General features: G+C 49.0%; 1 protein-coding gene and 2 non-coding genes across 5 annotated transcripts in view; 2 read left to right on the top strand and 1 right to left on the bottom strand.

The window, feature by feature from the left end:
* FCHSD2 (FCH and double SH3 domains 2) overlaps window positions 1–20,274 on the bottom strand; it is a 349,063-nt gene that overhangs the window by 178,959 nt on the left and 149,830 nt on the right. The window lies entirely within an intron of this gene.
* Window positions 3,031–3,102, top strand: TRNAA-GGC (transfer RNA alanine (anticodon GGC)). The gene has a single exon. It is a non-coding gene; the product is annotated as a tRNA-Ala (tRNA).
* Window positions 3,584–3,655, top strand: TRNAA-GGC (transfer RNA alanine (anticodon GGC)). Its single transcript has one exon. It is a non-coding gene; the product is annotated as a tRNA-Ala (tRNA).

The raw sequence follows: 20,274 nt of genomic DNA, 5'->3' as shown, positions 1-20,274 counted from the left end.
TTGCACCGCTTGGGAGCATAACGTTATTGATTTCACCATTTGTATAAATAGGGAGTTGCTCCAAAAGACCAGCACAACCATGTTTAACTTTAAAAGGGGTAAATTCTCTGAGATGAGGACGCATGTGAAGAGGAAACTGAAAGGAAAGGTAAATACAGTCAAAACCCTTGGGGAAGCTTGGAGGCTATTTAAAACTACAATCCTAGAAGCTCAGATAAATATATATACCACAAGTTAGGAAAGGCACAAACAGGTATAAGAAAAGGCCTGCATGGCTAACAAAGTAATGGAAGCTGTAAAAGGTAAGAAGGACTCCTTTAAGCGGTGGAAAGCTAGCACAAGTGAGATTAAAAAAAGGGGACACAGGCTGTGGCAAATCAAATGCAAGACTGTGATCAGGCAAGCAAAAAGGGACTATGAGGAGCATATTGCAAAAAACATAAAGTTTGTTATCGCCCACCAAATCAAAAGATAGAGGACGATTATAATATGATGGAAGGATTAAAGATAGTGGCTAAACGTAAAAACTGTGTCGTAATAGGTGATTTTAACTACCCACAGATTGATTGACATTTATTCTATGTGGCTCTTACATTTAGCAAGTCTCACCATCCTAGTTCTATTTCATGGTTAGGAGTCTCAGCCAGTATGGTTTGGATTTGGAGAACTCTGATTCAAAAGCCCTTGTTTCAGATATATACCAATGAATGATCTGAGTCATCTTTAAAGTTGTCGCAAGCAAGAAACACAATAGGGGTTTTTTTTGTCTTTTTTTTTAAAAAAGAAAGCCAGTTTGGTGTAGCGGTTAACTGTGCTCTTATCCGGGAGAACCAGGTTGCACCTGCTGGAATGGCCTTGGGTCAGCCACAGCTCTCATAGGAGTTGTCCTTGAAAGGGCTGCTGCTGTGAGAGGCCTCTCAGCCCCACCCACCTCACAGGGTGTCTGTTGTGGGGGAAGGAAATATAGGAGATTGTAAGCCGCTCTCTGATTCAGAGAGAAAGGCGGGGTATAAACCTGCAGTCTTCTTCTTCTAAAAAATCCCTGTCCGGATTACTTGGGTTGGAAAGCCAAAGAGACTGTAACCAGCTAAAATACTGTGTATTCCCACCCAGGCAAAACCAGGCAATTCCCAATCCAGGCAAAAACTCTGTTATCAGCCCCTCAAGCAAAAAGTTTGGCGCTCCCAGGTTCTGGATAATTCACATCGGAAAGTGTTGACGGCCACAAAAGCCGCTCTCTTTCTTGGCCAAGATGAGTACAGTGGGGTTTGTATTCATATTCAGCGTATAATATAAGGTTCTCCTTGTTCTGTTCTTGGGGCCACTTGCGCTCGGCCACTCGAAAGGACCCCCCCGCCCCCCCCCTCCAGACAAAGACAAGTGCTGTTTGGCTCCAACTGGGAAATCTACCAATAGTTTAACCTTTGGCACAGTTGCATTGAGCCTGAGGTCTAGGAGCGTGCTCAGTACTCCCTGGCAGGTCGCTCTGGCACCCTTTTATTCAAACAGCCGGGATTGTGATATTGAAATGCAGGCACTGTCCTGCTACAACTGACATGCTATCTGGAAAAGATCTTGCATGGGAAAAAAACTATATATATTTGTAAAAGGACAGTGTTTGTATAACAGAAAGAAATACACCGACGCCACTGAGAAGTAAGAACATAACACTAGAGAAGCTATGTTGGATCAGGCCAATGGCCCATCCAGCCCAACACTCTGTCACACAGTGGCCAAAACCCAGGTGCCATCAGGAGGTCCATCAATGGGGCCAGGACACTAGAAGCCCTCCCACTGTTGCCTCCACCCCCAAGCACCAAGAAGGCAGAGCATCACTGCCCCAGACATAAGAGAAGCCATGTTGGATCAGGCCAATGGTTCATCCAGTCCAAAACACTGTGTTACACAGTGGCGAAAACCCAGGTGCCATCAGGAGGTCCAGCAGTGGGGTCAGGACACTAGAAGCCCTCCCACTGTTGCCCCCACCCCCAAGCACCAAGAATACAGAGCATCACTGCCCCAGACATAAGAACATAAGAGAAGCCATGTTGGATCATGCCAATGGCCCATTCAGCCCAACACTCTGTGTCACACAGTGGCCAAAACCCAGGTGCCATCGGGAGGTCCATCAGTGGGGCCAGGACACTAGAAGTCCTCCCACTGTGCCCCCCCCCCCGCCAAGCACCAAGAATAGAGCATCACTGCCCCAGACAGAGAATCCCAACAATACACTATGGCTAATAGCCGCTGATGGACCTCTGCTCCAGATGTTGATCCAATCCCCTCTTGAAGCTGTCTATGCTTGTAGCTGCCACCATCTCCTGTGGCAGTGAATTCCACATGTTAATCACCCTTTGGGTGAAGAAGGATATCCTTTTATCTGTTCTAACCCGACTGCTCAGCAATTTCATTGAGTGCCCATGAGTTCTTGTATTGTGAGAAAGGGAGAAAAGTACTTCTTTCTCGACCTTCTATAAAGTAGCACTTTATAGAGACCAGCAAGGTTTTCAGAGTATGAACTTTCAAGAGTTAAAGCTCCCAGTTATGGCAAAACTGACATATTACATTATTTGAAGACCAAACGATGAGTTTGAGAACACCAGGCAATCTTTCTGTGCTTACTATAATTCATTTTTGTGGTTATGCATTTGAATGATTTAATTTATAAGTGAAGATTTTATATGAAATATTAAGAATGCTATATTTTGTATAACTGTTATTACAACAATCTGTTGTGTTGAAATTATATTGCATTGTTAATGAGACGTTACCTATGATTTATTTTTATTATATAATTGACGATACAGTAATATGAAAATATATTATGAGGAAATGGTATAGTATTCTGAGTAAGTGGTTATTGTGGTTTCCTAAGTTACCATGTCATAGCGGAGGGACTGTGGCTCAGTGGTAGAGCATCTGCTTGGCAAGCAGAAGGTCCCAGGTTCAATCCCCGGCATCTCCAACTAAAAAGGGTCCAGGCAAATAGGCGTGAAAAACCTCAGCTTGAGACCCTGGAGAGCCATGAATGGGGTTGTGGCTCAGTGGTAGAGCATCTGCTTGGCAAGCAGAAGGTCCCAGGTTCAATCCCCGGCATCTCCACTAAAAAGGGGTCCAAGCAAATAGGTGTGAAAAACCTCAGCTTGAGACCCTGGAGAGCCACTGCTAGTCTGAGAAGACAATACTGACTTTGATGGACTGAGGGTCTGATTCAGTATAAGGCAGCTTCATATGTTCATATGTCGCCTGAAAACGCACCAGACACTACTGATCTAATGGCCAAAGGGCTACAGTGGCTATTTCTAGGGAGGGACTGTGGCTCAGTGGTAGAGCATCTGCTTGGCAAGCAGAAGGTCCCAGGTTCAATCCCCGGCATCTCCAACTAAAAAGGATCCAGGCAAATAGGCGCGAAAAACCTCAGCTAGAGACCCTGGAGAGCCATGAATGGGGCTGTGGCTCAGTGGTAGAGCATCTGCTTGGGAAGCAGAAGGTCCGAGGTTCAATCCCCAGCATCTCCAACTAAAAAGGGTCCAGGCGAGTAGGCGTGAAAAACCTCAGCTTGAGACCCTGGAGAGCCATGAATGGGGCTGTGGCTCAGTGGTAGAGCATCTGCTTGGCAAGCAGAAGGTCCCAGGTTCAATCCCCGGCATCTCCACTAAAAAGGGGTCCAAGCAAATAGGTGTGAAAAACCTCAGCTTGAGACCCTGGAGAGCCATGAATGGGACTGTGGCTCAGTTGTAGAGCATCTGCTTGGGAAGCAGAAGGTCCCATGTTCAATCCCCGGCATCTCCAACTAAAAAGGGTCCAGGCAAATAGGCGTGAAGAACCTCAGCTGGAGACCCTGGAGAGCCACTGCTAGTCTGAGAAGACAATACTGACTTTGGTGGACCAAGGTCTGATTCAGTAGAAGGCAGCTTCATATGTATGTAATACTTCCCCCCCCCCTTTATACTCTGTAAATCCAGGATTGTCCTTAATATCTGTAAAATCGCCCTTTTTAATTGTGCTCTTGTACTTTTATTCTTCTTTCTTTTCCCCCTACCCTTTTTAAAAATTCTGTATCCCTTTAAAAGCTTTAAAATAAAATCATTTAAAAAAAAAAATAGAACAGGGGTGGCCAAACTGCAGCTCGGGAGCCGCATGTGGCTCTTTCACACATCTTGTGTGGCTCTTGAAGCCCCCACCACCCCGTCAGCCAGCTTGGAGAAGGCATTTGTCTCCTTAAATCCCTTCTCCATGCAAAACCAGCTGGCAGCTTGGAGAATGCGTTTAAAGCTGCTTTCTTTCCACCTCTCCCCTCCCTCCTCATCTATTTTCCTTCCAGCTCTGAAACATCTGACATTCATGTCTTGTGGTTCTCAAAACATCTGATGTTTATTCTACGGGGCTCTTACGTTAAGCAAGTTTGGCCACCCCTGGAATAGAGAATCAAAGCTCCCTCCGTCAGATAGGGACTTCCATTCCAACTATTATCTGACCCAGGGAGCTTGGACTCTCAGAAACTCATACCCCCAAAACCTTGTTGGTCTCTTAGGTGCTAGTGAACTCGAACCCAGCTGCTCTACAGCGGACAGGGCTATTATCCCACTAGCGATGCTGTCACAACTTAGCTAGTGATTTTTTTTTTTTAAGACCTTGGTTTAAATTAAAAACTGTCCCTCTTTGCCTCTAAATACTATGGTTATCGTGTTAAATTAACAAATAATGGATTTCAGAAAAGGAAGCCCAACCGCCAGGGGTCGTTTTGTAGAAAAATAGGTGGGGGGGGCTCATTAGCATACCCCCCCTGGCCAAGAGCAACCCAATGTAAAGAAGGAGCGCCCTGGGCAAGCAAGGCCTGCTTGGGTTGGCTAGAGATCCAGCCAGCCCAAGCAGGTCTCACTCGACAGGGGCTTTCCTGGGCCGCCCCCCCCCCCCCAGTAAAAAGGCCAGTAAGCCACCTGCCACCCAAAATCACATCAGAAGTGGAGAAAGGGTGGTGCAGGCTCCTCCAGGGGTGAATGAGGGCTGCTGGAGGTGTGGCAAAGCCGCTGGTGGCTGGCTGCCCGCCCGCTCTCCTAATCCAGGGATTGTTATGCAGCTGCACCTCCTATTCAATGGACAAGATAGGTGGGGAGGAAGAGGGGGAACCCTCAGAAAGGTTCAGGAGCTGTGCTCGCTCCTACTAAATCTGAGGCCTGCCAACCACTATCTCTAAGTCGCAGGGGGTAGCTTGTTCCTCTGCAGGAGAAGAGCTGGATTCGAGTCCTGTAGCATCTTAGAGACTTTCAGCATATGAGCATTCGAGAGCCAAAGCTTCGTCAATCAGATACTAAATTTAAGCACATGATGGGGAAGTTGACACCTAATCATCTGTGTTCAAAATGTACTATTTTATGGATATTCAGTTCCATGACAAACCAGGTTCAGATTTAGAAGAAGATGAAGAAGATATTGGATTTATATCACGCCCTCCACTCCGAAGAGTCTCAGAGCAGCTCACAATCTCCTTTACCTTCCTCGCCCACAACAGACACCCTGTGAGGTAGATGAAGATATTGGATTTATATCCCGCCCTCCACTCCGAAGAGTCTCAGAGCGGCTCACAATCTCCTTTACCTTCCTCCCTCACAACAGACACCCTGTGAGGTAGATGAAGATACTGGATTTATATCCTGCCCTCCACTCTGAAGGGTCTCACAGCGGCTCTCAATCTCCTTTCCTTCCTCCCCCCCACAACAGACACCGTGAGGTAGATGAAGATACTGGATTTATATCCCGCCCTCCACTCCGAAGAGTCTCAGAGCAGCTCTCAATCTCCTTTACCTTCCTCCCCCGCAACAGACACCCTGTGAGGTAGATGAAGATATTGGATTTATATCCCGCCCTCCACTCCGAAGAGTCTCAGAGCAGATCACAATCTCCTTTCCCTTCCTCCCCCTCAACAGACACCCTGTGAGGTAGATGAAGATATTGGATTTATATCTCGCCCTCTACTCCGAAGAGTCTCAGAGCGGCTCACAATCTCCTTTACCTTCCCCCCCCCCCACCTACCCCCCACCCCACAACAGACACCCCGTGAGGTAGATGAAGATATTGGATTTATATCCCGCCCTCCACTCCGAAGAGTCTCAGAGCAGATCACAATCTCCTTTACCTCCCTCCCCCACAACAGACACCCTGTGAGGTAGATGAAGATATTGGATTTATATCCTGCCCTCCACAATCTCCTTTCCCTTCCTCCCCCACAACAGACACCCTGTGAGGTAGATGAAGATATTGGATTTATATCCCGCCCTCCACTCCGAAGAGTCTCAGAGCAGCTCACAATCTCCTTTCCCTTCCTCCCCCACAACAGACACCCTGTGAGGTGGGTGGGGCTGGAGAGGGCTCTGACAGAAGCTGCCCTTTCAAGGACAATCTCTGCCAGAGCTATGGCTGACCCAAGGCCATGTTAGCTGGTGCAAGTGGAGGAGTGGGGAATCAAACCCGGTTCTCCCAGATAAGAGAGCTCTGGCTGACTCAAGGCCGTTCCAGCAGCTGCAAGTGGAGGAGTGGGGAATCAAACCTGGTTCTCCCAGATAAGAGTCCGCACACTTAACCACGACACCAAACTGGCTGTCCATTTAATGATGGGAGCAGTACCAAGAGGCAGCCATCCCAGAAGATAACCCCCTCAAAAGCTCCATCATTCGCTTCTTGTTTTGAGAACGCTGCTATCCTGCTTTTCTGCTGATCAGCAACAGCCTTCAAGGTGGCTAATCAAATCAATAAAATTAGAATGAACAACACAAAAACGCAGACCTAAAAACCGCTAAAGCCATAACACCGGCAACAATACATTACAACAACCTCAACATAATCATACCACAGCAGTCGATACGGATTAATAAAGGAAATTAGTTAAGAACCAAAAACAGACAGTGATTAAAATGTGGGCTTTGCTGCCAGAGGCGTATACAGCTTTAAAAGCAGATTAAATAGACCTATGGAGGAGAGATCTATCAATGGCTACTAGCCAGGGGTGGGATTCTAGCAGGAGCTCCTAGGCCACACCCCCTGATGTAGCCAATCCTCCTGGAGCTTACAGTAGGCCCTGTACTAAGAGCCCTGTAAGCTCCAGGAGGATTGGCTACATTAGGGAGGTGTGGCCCAGGGGTGGAATTCTAGCAGAAGTGCCTTTGCATATTAGGCCACACACCCCTGATGCAGCCAGTCCTCCTGGAGCTTACAGTAGGCCCGGTACTAAGAGCCCTGGAAGCTCCAGGAGGATTGGCTACATCAGGGAGGTGTGGCCCAGGGGTGGAATTCTAGCAGAAGCTCCTTTGCATATTAGGCCACACACCCCTGATGCAGCCAATCCTCCTGGAACTTACAGTAGGCCCAGTACTAAGAGCCCTGTAAGCTCCAGGAGGATTGCTATATCAGGGAGGTGTGGCCCAGGGGTGGAATTCTAGCAGGAGCTCTTTTGCATATTAGGCCACACCCCCTGGTGTAGCCAGTCCTCCAAGAGCATACAAAAAGGAGCCTTGTAAGCTCTTGGAGGATTGGCTACATCGGTGTGTGTGTGTGGCCTAATATGCAAAGGTGCTCCTGCTAGAATTCCACCCCTGGCTAGTAGCCATGGTGACGACTGAGGGGAACCTCCGTGTTCAGAGGCAGTAAGTAAACCTCTAGACAGTAGTTCCAGAAAGCATCATCAGGGGAAGGCCTCAGCCTCTATGCCCTGTTCCTGGCCCTCCAGAGAAGCTGGTTGCCCAGTGTGATACAGGATGCTGGACTAGATCAGGGGTGTCGAACACGCAGCCTGGGGGCCCTATCGGGTCCCAGAGAGTTCCTATCAGGCCCCGAGCAACTGGCTGTCATCTGCTTCCTTCTCCTTCTCTCTTGCTTCCTTCTGCATCACAGCTTGTTTTGCCAGACTTGCTCAATCGCACAGGAGCTACAGATCAAAAACTCTATTTTCTCCATTGGTTGAGTCCTCCCTTGGGAAGGAAGGGGAGGAGAGGCAGAGCTTGCTTTGCCAGGCTCTCTCAATCGCACAGCAGAGCTACTGAGCCAAGCCTCTCTTCCTTCTATTGGCTGAGGCTCCTCCCCCTCCTAGTCCCCTGGGGAAGGAAGGAAAGAGCCAGAGCTTCCTTTGCCCTCCCATGAGAGAGATACAAAGAAAGCACCTTAAGACCAATGAGTGCTAATGTTTTAAGCACATTTTATTTTAATTTTTTTAAAAATCTTTAATTGTGTTTGCCTGTGTCCTTTATAAAGTTTCTGTCTCTGCTACCTAATCTTAAATAGGAACACACGCAGCACAGCCCAACATGGCCTGGCCTGACAAGGTCTCATTTATATCAGATCCGGCCCTCATAAGAAACGAGTTTGACACCCCTGGATTAGGGGGACCCTCACTGGTCTGATCCAGTAGGGCTCTTCTGAAGTTCTTATGAAGGCCTCAGCCTCTCTGCCCTGTTATTGGCCCTCCAGAGGAACTGGTTGGCCCCTGTGTGGGACAGGAGACTGGACAAGATGGACCCTCACTGGTCTGATCCAACAGGACTCTTCTTATGTTCCTAATAATAGAGAGAGCTTGGCCTCTATGACCTGTTGTTGGCCCTCCCAAGGAACTGTGTGAGACTGGAGGCTGGACCCTCACTGGGCTGATCCAGCAGGGCTCTTCTGAAGTTCTTACGAAGGCCTCGGCCTCTATGCCCTGCTGTTGGACCTTAAGAGAAACAGAACGGCCACTGTGTGAGACAAGATACTGGACTAGAAGGACCACTGGGCTGATCCAGCAGGACTCGACGTAGGTTCTTATGCTTTTATTCACAAAAGGGCACCAACATTACCAACCAAGCAGCAAATAAATCAGCAAATGAAAAAATGCTAAGAGCCAAAATAATCTTAGCCGAGGCAATATAAAACTAAAAGCCTTCCATGACAATACGATAGTTTGGCTTGTTGTTCAGAATTAACTTGAAGGATCTTCAACCTTGTTTTTTTAAAAACCAGCTGATGATGATGTACCAGATAACATGTTTTTACGACTTTACTCAACCCCACCCCCCACCCCCCGTAGTTCTGTATTTTACAAGTAAGCTCCCCCACTAAGAGACAGCAAATAACAGCAACTAAACTGGCTTCACTTGACATTTTTTAAAAGTATGACAAGCATCCACAAGCCTTGCAAATTCACTATTGATAATTCTAAGGAGGCGAAACCTTCCTGCCACTCTGGCTGGCTCACCCAGTTCCTTCTGACATTTATCAAGGAAATTCAACTTTTCAGGTATTCTCCATGATCAGATGCAGATCCATACACAGCAGCAGACGACGGGCATGCTGAGAAAAATAGCTTTTGGCAGGAGAGTTTTGACAGCATTGCAAGGGACAGAATGAATTATGCAAAAACGTGTTTTGTTGAAATGCTGCGAAGCTGAAGAATGAAGCTGAGCAAATGTTACAGATTACTGCAATGTGGCGATGCCTGCAAGGCAAACCTCTTCCCTTAAAAACAGATTTCAGACCTATTTTAACCGTTCTCCAAGGACCTATTCGAAAATGTCGACAAGATTTAAGCAGATATTTGGTCAGCTTTGGACAAAATTTAAGTAGAAACCTTTGGTAAGGATTCCTCAAAACCACCAGCCCGTCACATAAGAACATAAGAGAAGCCATCTTGGATCAGGCCAATGGCCCATCCAGTCCAACACTCTGTCACATAAGAACATAAGAGACGCCCCGCTGGATCAGGCCAGTGGCCCATCCAGTCCAACACTCTGTGTCACATAAGAGAAGCCCTGTTGGATCAGGCCAGTGGCCCATCCAGTCCAACACTTTGTGTCACATAAGAACAGAAGAGAAGCCATGTTGGATCAGGCCAATGGCCCCTCCAGTCCAACACTCTGTGTCACATAAGAGAAGCCATGTTGGATCAGGCCAATGGCCCCTCCAGTCCAACACTCTGTGTCATATAAGAGAGGCCATGTTGGATCAGGCCAATGGCCCCTCCAGTCCAACACTCTGTCACATAAGAACATAAGAGAAGCCATCTTGGATCAGGCCAATGGACCATCCAGTCCAACACTCTGTCACATAAGAACATAAGAGACGCCCCGCTGGATCAGGCCAGTGGCCCATCCAGTCCAACACTCTGTGTCACATAAGAGAAGCCCTGTTGGATCAGGCCAGTGGCCCATCCAGTCCAACACTTTGTGTCACATAAGAACAGAAGAGAAGCCATGTTGGATCAGGCCAATGGCCCCTCCAGTCCAACACTCTGTGTCACATAAGAGAAGCCATGTTGGATCACGCCAATGGCCCCTCCAGCCCAACACTCTGTGTCACATAAGAGAAGCCATGTTGGATCAGGCCAATGGCCCCTCCAGTCCAACACTCTGTGTCACATAAGAGAAGCCATGTTGGATCAGGCCAATGGCCCATCCAGTCCAACACTCTGTGTCACATAAGAACATAAGAGAAGCCATGATGGATCAGGCCAATGGCCCCTCCAGTCCAACACTCTGTGTCACAGTATCATAATGCCCCTGTATAAATCGATGGTGCGGTCTCATTTGGAGTACTGTGTGCAGTTCTGGTCGCCGCACCTCAAAAAGGATATTATAGCTTTAGAGAAGGTGCAGAGAAGGGCAACTAGAATGATTAAAGGGCTGGAGCACTTTCCCTATGAAGAAAGGTTGAAACACTTGGGACTCTTTAGCTTGGAGAAAAGTCGACTGCGGGGTGACATGATAGAGGTTTACAAGATAATGCATGGAATGGAGAAAGTAGAGAAAGAAGTACTTTTCTCCCTTTCTCACAATACAAGAACTCGTGGGCATTCGATGAAATTGCTGAGCAGACAGGTTAAAACGGATAAAAGGAAGTACTTCTTCACCCATAGGGTGATTAACATGTGGAATTCACTGCCACAGGAGGTGGTGGCGGCCACAAGTATGGCCACCTTCAAGAGGGGTTTAGATAAAAATATGGAGCAAAGGTCCATCAGTGGCTATTAGCCACAGTGTATGTGTGTATATAACATTTTTTGCCACTGTGTGACACAGAGTGTTGGACTTGATGGGCCGTTGGCCTGATCCAACATGGCTTCTCTTATGTTCTTACATAAGAACATAAGAGAAGCCCTGTTGGATCAGGCCAATGGCCCCTCCAGTCCAACACTCTGTGTCACATAAGAGAAGCCATGTTGGATCACGCCAATGGCCCCTCCAGCCCAACACTCTGTGTCACATAAGAGAAGCCATGTTGGATCAGGCCAATGGCCCCTCCAGTCCAACACTCTGTGTCACATAAGAGAAGCCATGTTGGATCAGGCCAATGGCCCCTCCAGTCCAACACTCTGTGTCACATAAGAACATAAGAGAAGCCATGATGGATCAGGCCAATGGCCCCTCCAGTCCAACACTCTGTGTCACATAAGGACATAAGAGAAGCCATGATGGATCAGGCCAATGGCCCCTCCAGTCCAACACTCTGTGTCACGTAAGAACATAAGAGAAGCCCTGTTGGATCAGGCCAATGGCCCCTCCAGTCCAACACTCTGTGTCACATAAGAACATAAGAGAAGCCCTGTTGGATCAGGCCAATGGCCCCTCCAGTCCAACACTCTGTGTCACATAAGAGAAGCCATGTTGGATCAGGCCAATGGCCCATCCAGTCCAACACTCTGTGTCACATAAGAACATAAGAGAAGCCATGATGGATCAGGCCAATGGCCCCTCCAGTCCAACACTCTGTGTCACATAAGAACATAAGAGAAGCCATGATGGATCAGGCCAATGGCCCCTCCAGTCCAACACTCTGTGTCACATAAGAACATAAGAGAAGCCCTGTTGGATCAGGCCAATGGCCCCTCCAGTCCAACACTCTGTGTCACATAAGAACATAAGAGAAGCCCTGTTGGATCAGGCCAATGGCCCCTCCCGTCCAACACTCTGTGTCACATAAGAACATAAGAGAAGCCATGTTGGATCAGGCCAATGGCCCCTCCAGTCCAACACTCTGTGTCACATAAGAGAAGCCATGTCGGATCAGGCCAAAGGCCCCTGCAGCCCAACACTCTGTGTCACATAAGAGAAGCCATGTTGGATCAGGCCAATGGCCCCTCCAGTCCAACACTCTGTGTCAGATAAGAGAAGCCATGTTGGATCAGGCCAATGGCCCCTCCAGCCCAACACTCTGTGTCACATAAAAATATCAGAGAAGCCCTGTTGGATCAGGACAATGGCCCATCCAGTCCAACACTCTGTGTCACATAAGAATATCAGAGAAGCCCTGTTGGATCATGCCAGTGGCCCCTCCAGTCCAACACTCTGTGTCACATAAGAACATAAGAGAAGCCCTGTTGGATCAGGCCAGTGGCCCCTCCAGTCCAACACTCTGTGTCACATAAGAACATAAGAGAAGCCCTGTTGGATCAGGCCAATGGCCAAGCCAGTCCACACTCTGTGTCACATAAGAACATAAGAGAAGCCATGTTGGATCAGGCCAGTGGCCCATCCAGTCCAACACTCTGTGTCACAAGAGAACATAAGAGAAGCCATGTTGGATCAGGCCAATGGCCAATCCAGTCCACACTCTGTGTCACATAAGAACATAAGAGAAGCCCTGTTGTATCAGGTCAGTGGTCCATCCAGTCCAACACTCTGTGTCACAGAAGAACAGAAGAGAAGCCCTGTTGGATCAGGCCAATGGCCCCTCCAGTCCAACACTCTGTGTCACATAAGAACATAAGAGAAGCCCTGTTGGATCAGGCCAATGGCCCCTCCAGTCCAACACTCTGTGTCACACAGTGGCCAATATATATATATATACACACATACACACACTGTGGCTAATAGCTAATTATACACACAGAGCGAGTCACCTTGTGGCTACGTCATGGCAACAGCTACACTGTTTCAACTCCACAAAATCCCCCAAATTCTTGGGAGACCCATGGAGGATCTATCATCATAGCTTATTCCTCGGCTGTACCTGCCTGGACAAAGGTCAATACTGAGAACAGGACTGGCAAAGTTAAAAGCAGCCACAAGTAGTGTCAGGCTTGTCCAGAACTGGAATGTTTAAAGAGGGCCAGACAGTATTTGTTGCTTAAGTCCTTCTTGAAGGGAGAGCCTAGCTGACCCAAGGAAATTCTCAGGCAACTGGAGCCCAATCCAGTTATAAGAGCATTAGGGGAAAGTACCTTACTATCCTACTCACCATGGATGATACTGGATTTGAATCCAAATTCCACTGATTCAACCACAAAGAGGAAGAATTGCTTAAAACAGTGATGGCCAGACTGCATATCGTGTGACTCACCAAGCCCCCACCACTCCATCGGCTGACTTGGAAAGGGCGTTTCTCTCTTTAAATCGCTTCTCCCAGCCAAGCCAGCCACCGGCATGGAGGATGCATTTAAAGTTGCTTTTCTTTCCATCTCCCCCTCCCTCCCCCATCTATTTGCTTTCTTTCCTTCCTCCCGGCTCTCAAACATCAGACGTGTATTACGTCGCTGTTACGTTCAGCAAGATTGGACCCCCTTGGCTTACAGTGATCTAGCTCAGGGTTCCCTCACTTTTTTGAGCCTGTGAGCATCACGGCGATTCCCCAACAACGTGGTGAGCACTGCCACAGACTGGCTGCCGCAGAATGGCCACTCCAGTTACTTTCAGTCACACAGTGAAAATCTCTGTCCTGGGGGAGGTAGCTGCTACCAAAGCAACGTCCCCCCAAAATCTACACAGCCCATCGAACCTGCGGTGGCCAGACAAAAGCCTCGGACAACGAAAGCTCCCCCCTGGCCCCGCCCTCTTTCTAAAAACACTGGGCACTAGGAAAGGTGTTGGGGACCGAAGATCCCGTTGGGGACCCCAGATCCAGCTTCTGGTGACCAGACTTTATTTGACGAGTTTGAGTTCAGATGCTCATGCGTGTATCTCTTCAAGAAATGGGGATCCATCAAGAACATAAGAACATAAGAGAAGCCATGTTAGATCAGGCCAATGGCCCATCTAGTCCAACACTCTGTGTCACATAAGAACATAAGAGAAGCCATGTTGGATCAGGCCAATGGCCCATCCAGTCCAACATTCTGTGTCACACAGCGGCCAAATATATATATATATATATATATATATATATATATATATATATATATATATATATATATACACACACACACACACACACACACACACACTGTGGCTAATAGCCACTGATGGACCTGTGCTCCATATTTTTATCTAACCCCCTCTTGAAGGTGGCCATGCTTGTGGCCGCCACCACCTCCTGTGGCAGTGAATTCCACATGTTAATCACCCTTTGGGTGAAGAAGTACTTCCTTTTATCCGTAACTTTCATCGGGAGTATGAAAAACAAACAAACGAAGACTGTTGGGTATTCTTCCCCCACCAAGCTCCACAGCTCAATGGAGCTAGGTGTCCGAGAGATGCAATTCCAGCCTCCCTGGTTTACTGGGTACTCATCCTTTAGGGCATGGGTGGCCAAACTGTGGCTCAGGAGCCACGTGTGGCTCTTTCACGTTCAAAGCCCCCAACGGCCTGTCGGCCAGCTTGGAGAAGGCGTTTGTTTCTTTAAATCCCTCTCCCAAACCAAGCCAGCCGGCAGCTTGGAGAATGCATTTAAATTTAAAGTTGCTTTCTTTCCAACCTTCTCTTTGGCCTCCCCTACCCCCCAATCTATTAGCTTTCTTTCCATTTTTCCTTCCTTCCTGTCTTGTGGCTCTCAAACATCTGATGTATGTTAAGCAAGTTTGCCCACCCCTACTTTAGGGAGCCACTGTGGACGCTCAACTAGGCCTCCAGTCATAGAATCCTAGAATCATAGAGTTGGAAGGGACCTCCAGCGCCATCTAGTTCCACCCCCTGCACAATGCAGGAGACTCACAAATACCTCCCCCTAAATTCACAGGATCTTCATCGCTGTCAGATGGCCATCCAGCCTCTGCTTAAAAACCTCCAAGGAAGGAGAGCCCACCACCTCCCGAGGAAGCCTGTTCCACTGAGGAATCGCTCTCACGGTCAGGAAGTTCTTCCTAAACTTGAGCTGGAAACTCTTTTGATTTAATTTCAACCCATTGGCTCTGGTCCTACTCTCTAGGGCCACAGAAAACAATTCCACACCATCCTCTCTAGGACAGCCCTTCAGTGTTGAACTCGTGAGTGCTACCCCTTGCAATATCACTGGACCAAGGGGGAGCTGAACTCACCCATTCTCCCCTTAGAAGAAGAAGATATTGATATTGGATTTATATCCCGCCCTCCACTCCAAAGAGTCTCAGAGCGGCTCACAATCTCCTTTCCCTTCCTCCCCCACAACAGACACCCTGTGAGGTAGATGAAGATATTGGATTTATATCCCGCCCTCCACTCCAAAGAGTCTCAGAGCGGCTCACAATCTCCTTTACCTTCCCCCCCTCAACAGACACCCTGTGAGGTAGATGAAGATATTGGATTTATATCCCACCCTGCACTCCAAAGAGTCTCAGAGCAGCTCAAAATCTCCTTTACCTTCCTTCCCAAAAGCCACCCTGTGAGGTGGATGGGGCTGGAGAAGGGTCTCACAGCAGCTGCCCTTTCAAGGACAACCTCTGCCAGAGCTATGGCTGACCCAAGGCCATTCCAGCAGCTGCAAGTGAAGGAGGGGGAAATCAAACCCAGTTCTCCCAAAGAAGAGAGCTATGGCTGACCCAAGACCATTCCAGCAGCTGCAAGTGAAGGAGTGGGGAATCAAACCCAGTTCTCTCAGAGAAGAGAGCTATGGGTGATGCAAGGCCATTCCAGCAGCTGCAAGTGGAGGAGTGGGGGAATCAAACCCAGTTCTCCCAAAGAAGAGAGCTATGCCTGACGCAAGGCCATTCCAGCAGCTGCAAGTGGAGGAGTGGGGAATCAAACCCAGTTCTCCCAGAGAAGAGAGCTCTGGCTGACCCAAGGCCATTCCAGCAGGTGCAAGTGGAAGAGTGGGGAATCAAACCCGGTTCTCCCAGGTAAGAGTCCGCAGACTTAACCACTACACCAAACTGGTTCCCCTACCAAACTGGCTCTCCGGAAGCTGCTCCGGAAGCCACTCATTGTTTGTGTGGAAGGTTCCATTCCCCGGATTCCCCCCACAGCTTACAGGATGGGAAAGGGCAGAAGGGGCGCCTGGTGCTAATCCTCTCCCCCCCCCCCCACACTCCACCTGAAGCCAAAGCTGGAGGAGAGGAAATGGTAGGCTTGCTGGCTTCTCCTTCAACCTCACTTGCCAGCCCCAGCTGGCTGCAGACTCCCTCCTGCTCTCTGCTGCCAACGCATGCACCGCCCTTGAACCGTGCCAACTAGGGGGTGGGGGCCGCTGGGAGTGTGTTTCAAACAAAAGAGTTCCCTGCCAACGAGCTCGGCTGCCAAGTAGGGAAAGAAAGGTGAATGGAGTTCAATTATTCCAGCCCTTCTCTCTGCTCGCTTTTAAAGAGATCATTGAGAGGGGGAGGTTTGGGGCGGGGGGGGGGGGGGGGCAGCAGTGATCTCAAATACAACAACAACAACCACACTCTGCATCACTCGCAAAGAGCGAAACGTATTTAGTGTCGATACATTTTCGAGCATTGCAGTGCGTGAGGCCTGAGCGATTTGGGAGACGGAAGCAAGACGGCCACCTCCGCTGAGAGAATCCTCCTATTTGCTGTAAATGAGTGGGATTTCCCTGGGCTGCTCCGCGCTTTATGTTCTTCGGAGCCTGAACGATGCTGATCGAAGAGGCAAAAAGCTCCGCGGCCCCCCTCCCAAGCATAAGAACAGGAAGACTTATTCCACCAGATTTTTTTTTTTTTTTAAGAATGATTGGGCTCAGATAATGGGAAAGGATTTGTGGCCGATGAGATGGAGTCACCCTCTGACCGGATTTCAATTGCCATTTCTTCACCAGCCCAGCTGCTCTGCTGCAGCGCCTTGGCAATTCCATCACAGGTGGAAAGAGGGAGGAGGAGGAGAGGACGAAGACGACTGCAGATTTACACCCCGCCCTTCTCTCTGAATCAGAGTCTCAGAGCGGTTTACAACCGCCTATATCTTCAACCCTCAACAGACACCCTGTGAGGTGGGTAGGGCTGAGAGGGTTCTCACAGCAGCTGCCCTTTCAAGGACAACTCCTGCAAGAGCTACTGCTGACCCAAGGCCATTCCAGCAGCTGCAAGTGAAGGAGTGGTTTGATTCCCCACTCCTCCACTTGCAGCTGCTGGAATGGCCTGGGGTCAGCCAGAGCTCTCTTATCTGGGAGAACCAGGTTTGATTCCCACTCCTCCACTTGCAGCTGCTGGAATGGCCTTGGTCAGCCAGAGCTCTCTTATCTGGGAGAACCGGGTTTGATTCCCCACTCCTCCACTTGCAGCTGCTGGAATGCCCTTGGGTCAGCCAGAGCTGTCTTATCTGGGAGAACCGGGTTTGATTCCCCACTCCTCCACTTGCAGCTGCTGGAATGGCCTCAGGTCAGCCAAAGCTCTCTTATCTGGGAGAACCAGGTATGATTCCCACTCCTCCATTTGCAGCTGCTGGAATGGCCTTGGGTTAGCCATAGCCCTTGTAGTTGTCCTTGAAAGGGCAGCTGCTGTGAGAGCCCTCTCAGCCCCACCTACCTCACAAGGTGTCTGTTGTGGGGGAAGAAGAGAAAGGCGATTGAAAGCTGACTCAGAGAGAAGGGCAGGGTATAAATCTACGGTCATCGTCAGTTTGGTGTAGTGGTTAAGTGTGCGGACTCTTATCTGGGAGAACCGGGTTGATTCCCCACTCCTCCACTTGCACCTGCTAGAATGGCCTTGGGTCAGCCATAGCTCTGGCAGAGGTTGTCCTTGAAAGGGCAGCTGCTGTGAGAGCCCTCTCCAGCCCCACCCACCTCACAGGGTGTCTGTTGTGGGGGAGGAAGGTAAAGGAGATTGTGAGCCGCTCTGAGACTCTTCGGAGTGGAGGGCGGGATATAAATCCAATATCTTCTTCTTCTTCTTCTTCTTCTTCTTCATCTTCTTCATCTTCTTCTTTAGCCAGATGAATGTATGACTACCTTACGGCTGAATGATGACCGTATCACCTGAAGCCTCTTAGCTGAGTGAATACCTGAGATAAATCATTGCTCTGCGGATTTCCAAAGTTGTCCCCCCACTTCTCATTGGCTAAAAAGTAAAAGTAGTCCCCTGTGCAAGCATCTGAGTCGTTTTCGAATCTGGGGTGACGTTGCTTTCACAACGTTTTCACGGCAGACTTTTGACGGGGTGGTTTGCCATTGCCTTCCCCAGTCATCTACACTTCCCCCCCAGCAAGCTGGGGACTCATTTTACCAACCTCAGAAGGAAGGCTGAGTCAACCTGAGCCGGCTACGTGAACCAGCTCCTGCTGGGATCGAACTCAGGTCGTGAGCAGAGAGTTCAGACAGCAGTACTGCAGCTTTACCACTCTGCGGCACGGAGCTCTTAAAGGTAAAGGCAGTCCCTGTGCAAGCCCGAGTCGTTTCCAACTCTGGGGTGATGTTGCTTTCACAATGTTTTCACGGCAGACTTTTCACGGGGCGGTTGCCATTGCCTTCCACAGTCCTCGACGCTTTCCCCCCCAGCAAGCTGGCTATCCTTGCATAAACTCAATCCAAAAGTAGACCACTGAATTGAAGCAGCTGAACCTGCAACGCCAATGAAAATTATTTCCTTTACTAATATGTGCTCACAAAAGAGAGAGATCTTGCTTAGCAGGCAACTGTAGCATTGTGTCGGCACTGTGAGGAAAATAAGCCCCGCTGCCAGAGGAGAGAGGTCACCGAACAAAACTTGGAAATGACCGCCTTGTCAGCTATTATAAATGTGATGGATTTGGCCTTGGGCCTTTCATGGGGAAATACCTTGAAGTCTATTATGAAACGCTCTGGATCTCTCCCGTTTAACATCTGTATTGCAAAAACAAGAAGATTCTTAGCATAGCTCTTAACAGGATATCCCTTTGCGGAGGGGATCAACATCTGCAATCGTCCTAACATACGAAGAGCAGGAAGAGTTCTCTTGTTTGATGTTCTTTTTCTAACCCCCCTTGTTGAGAACACATTGTTTGTGTTGGGTGCCAGTGTCCCTTAATTCGTACAAACTGTTCAGCGTTCTAGAAGAGTGCCGCGGGATGTGGTGGTGGCCACCCAAGTGGAAGGCTTTAAAAGGGAGAGGACAAATTGCTGGAGGGTGGGGCTATCCCCTTGATAGTCACCTACGCCCTCCAGTACCGAATGTAGTATGCGGCTTTGTGTCAAATGCTGAGGAGCACAGGAGAAGATGATGATATTGGATTTATATCCCGCCCTCCACGCCAAAGAGTCTCAGAGCGGCTCAAGATCTCCTTTCCCTTCCTCCCCCACAACAGACACCCTGTGAGGTAGATGAAGATATTGGATTTATATCCCGCCCTCCACTCCGAAGAGTCTCAGAGCGACTCACAATCTCTTTCCCTCCCTCCCCCACAACAGACACCCTGTGAGGTGGGTGGGGCTGGAGAGGGCTCTCACAGCAGCTGCCCTTTCAAGGACAACCTCGGCCAGAGCTATGGCTGACCCAAGGCCATGCTAGCAGGTGCAAGTGGAGGAGTGGGGAATCAAACCCAGCTCTCCCAGATTAGAGTCCACACACTTAACCACTACACCAAACTGGCTCTCCAAAAGGCATCTGTTGCAGGCAGACAGCTTGTAGGCCTCTTGAGCAGAACACTCTAACAGAGTTATGACTGACCCAAGGTCATACCAGCAGGTGCAGGTGGAGGAGTGGGGAATCAAACCTGGTTCTCGCAGATTAGAGTCCACGCACTTAACCACTGCACCAAACAGGCTCCTACACCCAAAGCCAAAAGCCCTACTTGGCCCCATCCGCTTTCTAAAAACACTTGGTAGCAGGAGCTCCTTTGCATATTAGGCCACACACCCTTGATGTAGCCAATCCCCCAAGAGCTTACAAAAAAAGAGAGCCTTGTAAGCTCTTGGCGGATTGGCTACATCAGGGGTGTGTGGCCTGATATGCAAAGGAGCTCCTGCTAGAATTCCACCCCTGCTTGGCAGGCATGAGAAAAGGAGTCCCTGGGCACCCACCATGTTATGACCCTATGGGGTGCCTGAAAAGATCTCAAAAGCTAGAGGGAACGTGGAACTTGCCTAAAATCATTCTCTTCTATTCAGGACTGAGCTTCAAGAACGCAAGACATTGTGAATTCTGCACCGAGGAAAGCTGAATTCTGCCACTCATCTTAAACGGGGGGGGGGGGGGGGAAGCACTGGGAAAACTGAGGG

The sequence above is a fragment of the Heteronotia binoei genome, unplaced genomic scaffold, assembly GCF_032191835.1.
Source record: "Heteronotia binoei isolate CCM8104 ecotype False Entrance Well unplaced genomic scaffold, APGP_CSIRO_Hbin_v1 ptg001309l, whole genome shotgun sequence".
Lineage (NCBI taxonomy): Eukaryota > Metazoa > Chordata > Lepidosauria > Squamata > Gekkonidae > Heteronotia > Heteronotia binoei.
The sequence above is the reverse complement of the archived record's forward strand: the minus strand, read 5'-3'. Positions and strand labels throughout refer to the sequence as shown.